The following is an 8,089-nucleotide window of genomic DNA, read 5'->3' on the forward strand; positions in this document are numbered from 1 at the left end:
CGGAGCAGCCCCGGCACCCGCCAACTCCGGCAGCCTCTGGCTGGCCCACCAGGACCCATGCCCAGGGGAGGGAGTGGCATCTTGCAGGCGGGCAGCCCTTCCTGGGTAATGAGGCCCAGCCAGCCATTCGCAGGCCCTACAATGTGAATAATTCATTTGCAACCAAGTCTGGGAATTAGAAACCGTTACTGGATGATTTATTTAACAGGGTCTGCTCCTGGGGAGAGGGGAGGACTTTGAACCCTAAGAGGGGAAATGCACATCTTCTAGATGGGTTTAGGGAGGCCGACAGGCCTGGCTTCCAAGTCCAACTCTGGCTTCTAGCCGCTGCATGACCTTGAACAAGTGACGGGACCTCTCCGTGCCTCAGTTCCCTCGAGTCTAAGACAGGGACCACAGTAGAGTTGTTAGAAGGATTAAATGAGTCAGAATTTGGAGAGCCCTTAGAATCATGGCAGTTCCTAGTAGCTGCTCAGCAAGTGTTTGGTGAATGAATGCCTGGAAGCTTAGAGACAATAATGGGGACGGCTTGGCTTGCACACCTGCTCTGCAGCGGGCCCTGAGCTTCTCCGTGCGCTATCCCACAGCACGTGCATACAGTGAGGCGTCTACTCACATTACAGATGAGAAAATAGAAGCTCAGAGAGGTTAAGTAACTTGTTCAAGCTCACACAGCCAGTCTCGACAAAGCAGTGATTAGAGCCCAGCCCTGGCTTCTGACTCCATGGCCCACGCACCTGCCCACACTCCCATACCATGGATCTGGCCCACAGGTGGTGCCGAAGAAAGGTCTGACTCTTATTTTACTCAAAATTTCCCTTTCCCCTGAAGGCACTGCCGCATCCATCATCAAATCTGATTCTAACAACAAACCCAACAGGGGGTCTGGGAGCGCCCGGGGTCCATATTTCTCAGATGAAGGAAACCGAGGCTCAGAGAAGAATGTGAACTGCTCAGTCCCACAGCCCAGGTGCAGCTCAGCTCCTTGCCCTTTGTTTGTCTTTGTTTCGCCTGATTCACAAATGAATTCCATTAGCAAATGTAAATAAGTATCAGAGGAATGAATGAAAGAAGGAATCCTAAAGCCACATAGTAGCGGAACTCATCCATTGACTTTGCCCCTGCCGGCCCCCCAAGAAGACTTACGCTGGAGCCCACTGGCACACACAAGCCTGTTGGGAGGGGAGAGCGTGGGGCTGAGCGAGGGTGGGTCTGGGGGTTGCTCCAGGCCCCCCAGCTGCCTGGGCACTTGCATGAATCAGCCTGGGCTCTTTGCACAGGAACCTAGTGTCCCTGTGCTCCTTCCTGCCCGTCTCAACTCCCCAGGCGCCCCACAGAGTCAGGGTCTTCAGGACACTCCTCGCTGACCTCAGTGCCACCAAGGCGGGGGGGAGGGGCGATGGGGAGCCAGAGGACACGGCTGTTTAGCCCAGAGTGTTGGCCGGTAGGCCTCCCGGGGCTGTGCAGTATGCTGGTCGTGTGTGTCCGTGAACATTCAGGAGTCTGCGCTGTTGTGTGAGTGGTGTGTGCGTAGATGTGTACTGAGAGATGGGATTGGATCTCGTTTGTATCTAGATATCTGCACGTGTGTGCCCTGTGTCGGTATCTGGATATACGTGAGTATCTAGACTTGGCGTGATCAGACACTTGCGGGTAGGAACCCCTGCGTGTGTGAATGCAAACATTCTTGTCTGTGTATCTGGGTGCCCTGAGCGGATGTCCCTGCACTTCTAGCCAGGCAAGTACACCTGTGTCTGTGTGAGCAAATCCGTGAGTCTGTGGGATCTTGTTGCACATCGGAGTTTGGAAAGCATTTCCTGTGTGGGGTGGGGTGTGTGTGTGTGTGTGTGTGTGTGTGTGTGTGTGTGTGCGCAGACAAGTAGGGGTGTACACAGAGAGGAGACCAAGCTTGAGAGCTCGGAGTCTTTGCTCCAGTTCCAGCTTTGCCGTATGACCTTGGCTTAGTCCCTGCCCCCCACCTAAACCTCAGGCAACCAGAGCAGCACTGTTGAAAGGGATTCAGCTTCGGGCTTCTAGGTTCACCTGAGTAGACAGCTTGCACTGACTTCCGCTGGGATCGCACCTTTTGTCACAGCTGATTACGATCCTGCGGGCATTCTCTGGGGGTTGGATGCACTCTTTCCATCAGATTTAAAAGGAAATGGATTTCTTCTTTCTGGGTCTCCATTCATTATTCGTTTGTTGTTTTCATAAAAAATTTAAAAGACTGTGCCATTTGGACTCAAGTAGAGAGGCCAGTCACTTTTCCAAAAATTGTAATCCTGCCACTCCCCTCTCTGCAGCTGGAGCCATGCTTTGCAAATGCCAGGCTGTCCTGGCGTGGAGCTCTCCGCACACTGCCTCATACGGAGGAGGCCTGCTGAAGCCTCCTGCTCCCAGACTCCCTAATGGCGCCCCCATCCCCCCAGCAGCGGTTAGCGCTGCAGCCAACCCGCCCTCCACCCCATTCTTTGAACCTACCAGCCTCCCTGCCTCCGGGTCTGGAGAGCTGTCACGCGGGTAGGAGGCTCAGGGAAATTCACCTCCATCCCAGGTTTTTGTAGGAAGGGTCAGGGGAGCTCGCCAAGGCTGCTTGCCCCGTTCTGATTCAAGAGCTGCTCTGACTTGGGAGCTCTGGTTCATTTCCATCAGCTGCGGAAAGCGGTTCTGCCTGGTTCTGGCGTTGCCTCTGACAGTGATGTGACCTTGAGCCTGTTGCTCCCCCTCTCCTGGTGGGAGTAGAGGGTGAGGTGCCAGGTAAGGCAGGACAGGCTGTCTGTGCTGCTTGCTGGCGGTCCCCAACCTCTGCCCCTACATGCTCTCAGCTCAAGAAATGCCCCTTGCCCCCGGCAAACCCAGTGGCTGGAGAACGAGGTGGCCCAATTCTGTGAGCAGCTGCACTTGGGCCAGCCCCGGCAGGACGCCCCAAGCCCACATCTGAGCAGCACGGTGGGTCCTATCCCCTTAGGGAGGGGGAGGAGGCCAGCGACGCGTGGGAGAGGTGAGCCGGGCCTATCCTGGAGCTCCCTCTAGTGGCGCCAGAGGGGCCTGCAGCCCATCCTGTGGGCGGGGGAGGCCAGGGTTTGTGGGGACCACCCTCCCCAAGCCACCCGACAGCTCCTGTCTCCACCCTCATCACTGGGGCATTCACCAAGCTGGGATGCTTCACCAGAGACACACACTGGCCTTCCCCCTCTTTCTCAGCCCCAGAAGACATCAACCTCTGTTGTGTCAGCCCCACAAATGCCCACCCTCTCTTGACCCTCATCTCTGTCCTAATTAGGCTTTGTGACCTCTCCCTGGATTAGTTCTACTCCTGCCTTCCTACAGCGCATCTTCCACGCTCCTCCCAGAGGGCACTCCACAACACGCAAACCGAACGTATCATTCCCGCGCTTCAACCCCTCCCATGCCTCCCCAGTACCCCCGGGACAAAGCCCGACCTCCTTGGCACCTTCTGCATGAGCTCTTCTCTGCTGGTGCACCAGCCTCACCTCTGACTGCAGCCCCTCCCCGTCCTGACTGCAGGCCATGCTCACCTGCCTGCAATCCCTGATGGGAAAGCGGAACAAGTGACCTTGGCCCACACTGAGTCTTCAGCCAGCTAAGCCTTTTGTCTCCTTCTTTACCTGGAAAACTATCCACACCCAAGGTTCCACCTCCTCTTGGAAACTGCCCTCTGGTGGCTGGCCTCTCTGTCCTCAGGGCTCCCACCAGGCTCTAAGCAAGTGTCTCCTGGTGTTGTCCATGTGTCCGTCTTTCCACTAGATCTGAGCTTCTGAAAGCCAAGGGCTGAATGGCTCTCATCTGCTATGTGTTCTGCTTTAGGATAGTACAGACATCCTAAGATGGACACTGACAACAGGAACAGGGGATGGCCAGTGCTGAGGTCATTTGGGGAAGCCCACAGGGCTGGGGAAGGACAGGAGAGACCACAGTCAAGCCTTGGGAAGGGGACTGAGGCTGCTCTGAGGAGGGGATGCCAGACCAGGTCTTAAAGGATTGGCAAGGTCATCAGCACAGGATTCAACCAGGTGGAGGGAGGAGTAATGAGCTTTCCAGGGAGCAGACCCTGGGAGTGAAGACTTGCCAGAAAAACACACAAAAAACCCCCACAAAACCCCTGGTGTGTGTGTGTGTGTTTAGTTGGGAGTTGGGGGGAACACAGAGCAACTGGATGTAGGGGGGAGGAGAGAGGGTGAAACCCCATGATATGCAGCTGCGTCTGTGGGAAGGTAAGCAGGGAGCTGAATTATGAGGAATTTGGGCATCAGGCTCAGGAATTTGAACTTGGCCTGGAAGCCAAGGAGACACAATTGGGATTTGGAAAATTCTGCCAGTTGGTGTAGAAGCCAGGGGCCTCCTGAATGCTTTTGGGGGGAATCTTAGGGAGTGCTGTTTTCATGATGACTAGGGGCCACGGCTGGCACTGAGTGTGGGGACCGGGGTTCTGGACACCCTGCGATGTTCAGAACAGACCAGACCACCAAGAATGTCCCATATGCCCTTTGACTTTGGAATGTTCTACCAGGTATCTATATAGAGGAAAAAAATACCTGTTTGTGTCTGAGCAAGAGCCCAAGTCTTGCTCACAAGTACAGAGCATTTTTGTATGAAAGCTCTGAATTTTGACATACACTTAAATTGCCAGATATATGGTTTCCATGTAAATGGAAGAATAGTACTCTTTATCTTGTTCAGAACCTTCTCCAGAGTTGTCACTGTTCTGGAAAATCACATACTTGATGTTAACACTACTGTGGTATCTGAGTTGCCAACTTGACAAGCCCTCACCGGTCGGCATTTGGGTCTGTCACATTCAGAGGACTCTATGTATAGGTACAGGCGTTTTGCTATTTTATCATGTCTTTCTAGTGTAGTCAATGAAAGTATTTACAACTTGAAATACATCTCCTCTTAAATTACTTTCCTTATTAATTTAATCAGAACTCGCTCAGCTCTTAGCATGTGCTGGGCACTGTTCTAAATACTTCATGAATAATTATTCACTTAATCCTCATAACTCTATGCAGCTAAGTACTACACAGAGGGGAAAAAAATTCTCCCCTCCCCCCCTTTTTTTACTGGAATGCTAACTGAGGCACAGAGAGGGTAAGGGACTTACCCAAGGTCACACAGTTGGAAAGTGTAGAAGCCAGGATTTGAACCAGTTTTTGTGCACTTCACCATTAGCCTATAATGACTCATTCTGATATTTCAGTTAGGGCGTTGGGATGGTTCTCCTTGGGGAATTATATGCATACGTATGCTATTTCATTGCAGGGGAGTAAAGGGTGATATGAGATATCTATCAAGGGGGGAACTGACATGGTTAAAAACCACTGGCAGAGAGCTCACAAGCATCCACGGGCTCACCCAGGGAGGGAGGTGTGAGAAGGGCAGGGGGATGGGAGCAGATCCCCATGCACCCCAACATTTGGGGAGGAAAGAGAGAGCAAGGGATAGCCAGGAAAGTAGGAGGGAAGCCAGGGGAAAATGTGCTAAGAAGAAGGGAGAGGGTGAGAGTGGGGAAGGCCTCTGAGAGGTCAGGGAGGTCAGGGCTAAAGGGGGTCCCACTTGGCCACGAAGGGAACTGGGTTATTGAGCTGGTGAGAGCTGAAGCAACAAAGGGGCCTGTGCTTGGAGCTGTCCTCAGCAGTGGGGTGGAGGGCTGTGGGGGGGAGGGGTGGCAGAGAGGGAGGAAATACCCCGGGCTTTCCCCTCCTCCCTCTGTCATCTCTCCTGCTGTGCCACCACATGCCAATTCCGGGAAGCCAGAGGGAAGGAAGTCCTTGGGAATCAGTGGGCCGTATGGGGGGAGGAGGGGTCCCTCCCCCCTGCGTGTGGAGAGTGGGAGACAGAATAACCAACACGGTCCCCTGAAAAGGGAGATGCAGGCCCCTGGTGGGGGGATCCAGGGCAGGCGTCACTTGGAAGGGTCCAGAGGCATCCTTCCTGGAGATCCCCTCAGCGGGGAGCAGCGGCTGGGGTGGGGGGCGGTGCATCCCCTTCCCCCCACCGCGCCTGGGGCCGGCAGCCCACTCAGAGCACTGCGATGGAGATACTGTTATCCCAACTTCCACATGGGGAAACGAGGATCGAGGATCGAAAAACTAAAACAGACCCACAAAACCTTGCCTGAGGGCAGACAGCAGATTCAGGATTCATACAAAGTGAGGCGACGCCAAAGGTGGGGCCACCCAGCACTAAGCTTTCCTGTCACATCTCCCTCGGCCCCTCTTGCTGGGTGCCCTCGACCAGGAAGCCAGCAAGTAGCTCCCGAGCAGAGTGAATCCTCGAGCGAGCGCACTCACTCGGCCTGGAGTCAAAGACTCGAGAAGTGGAAAGGGCTGATGTCAGGCGGCCCGAGCTGGAATCCCGCCCCTGCACGGAGCAGCTGTGGGACCCCAGCAGCCAATCTCACCTTCCCGAGCCTCCGTTTCCTCATCTGTAAAATGGGGACAGCGCTGACCTTGCAGTATTGTTGAGGGGGTAATACAAGGTCCCCCTCCACCTTCACAGCCGCCCCCCCAGTGGGACTGGGCGGCGAAACACTCCCATCCAGTCGGGCGGGGCTGGCCCACTCTCACTGTCTCTTCTCCAGAGCGGAACAGGGAGTGCGGCAGGACGGCCTGCGCCGTCTGACCTCGGCCTCTGCCAAGCGGTGGCTCCCGAGCCGCCGCCTCCTCGCTCACACCGGGCTCCCGCGGCCGCGCTTTTTCCGCATCCATCCCTCCGCGTCCGCCTCCGCCCATCCAGGGCCCTCCGGACCTCGCACGACACTCCCAGGTCTGGCCACACGGTGGCGCACAGCAGCTGCAGGACAGGGGCGGGGAGCGGTGGGCGTTGGGACCGGCGTCCTGCTGACCTCAGGGTTCAGTGTAAAAGCTACAAGTCTGTGACCGCCGCCCTGCGGCCGGGGACCGGGGGTGGATGGGGTAGGAGGGATGGGAGGGGGCAGGGGAGCCCTTCAGTTCTGTGCGCAGCTCCCCGGGCTGCTTGGAACTCTCAGGAACCTCTGAGACACAAAATGAACAGAAGTTTCACTGCCGCTTCAGCTCATTAAAGCTTTACCAGGTGGGAGCTGTTATTTCCATTTTACAGATGAGGAAACTGAGGCCTGGGGAGGAAGTCACGTGCTGAGATGACTCGGCCAGTCAGTGGTAGAGCTGTGCTCAAACTGAGATCTATTTAGCGGCGGGGGTCTGTGCTTTTCTCACAGGGTGGAGGGTCTTGGGGGTGGTGGGAGCTCCTGGTATGTGAGAGGCAGGGACCCTCTGAGGAGAGTCCCAGAAACCAAGGAGCATCTCCCATCCAAGAGGAAACAAGACTCCAGGTGGGGATGATGTGGGATGTGGACCAGGGGTCCACCCAGGTCTTTGGCTCCCTTTCTGAGCACTTTGCTAGGGTTGGAGGACCAGCGTGGCTCTGGGCCACCCATGTGCTGTGTAATGCCCACTGCCCTTCTCCCTCCCCCCCTCCCTCCCTCCGTGGACCTGTTAGCACTGCCTGAGCTCCCTCATTCACGGCTCAGGTCTATCTCTCCAGACTGGGCCCTCCAGATGTCAGGGCACATCTCAGAGCCCACCACGGGATTCCTGAGTCCAGGTCCCCCAAAGAACACATACCCCCACCCCTGCAAACAACATTCCCTTTTCCAGCCGGCAGCAAGCAAACATTAAGTGCAGCAGGAGACTATAAGGTTAGACAACAAGAAGGACTTCCCAGCAGGGGAGCAGGAAAATTCGCTTAGTTGGAACTGCCATTCACTAGAATGGGGTGCCTTGGATTGCAGTGAGGTTTCCAGAGTTATGAATGGCAGAGGCAAAGATTTAGGCCAAAGGGGAGAAATGGAAAAGGTTCAGTTTGGCTGGTGAGGATGAAGGGAGCCAGGGGCCTTATCCTGAGGGCCCCACTGGGAGGGGCGGTTTGTTAGCATAGGTCAAGGAGAGGGGTGGGATTAAGAGAGTGAGAAGGAAGAGCCACCAGGGGCTGGTGGGCTGAGTGTGGGGAGGGGAAGGGGGCTTTGGCTGCAGACTGGGGGTACCAGTTCAGGTGGGAAGCAGCGGGAGGGAACAAGCTGGGTGGG

This window comes from Lutra lutra, chromosome 13 (genome assembly GCF_902655055.1).
Source record: "Lutra lutra chromosome 13, mLutLut1.2, whole genome shotgun sequence".
NCBI classification, from domain to species: domain Eukaryota; kingdom Metazoa; phylum Chordata; class Mammalia; order Carnivora; family Mustelidae; genus Lutra; species Lutra lutra.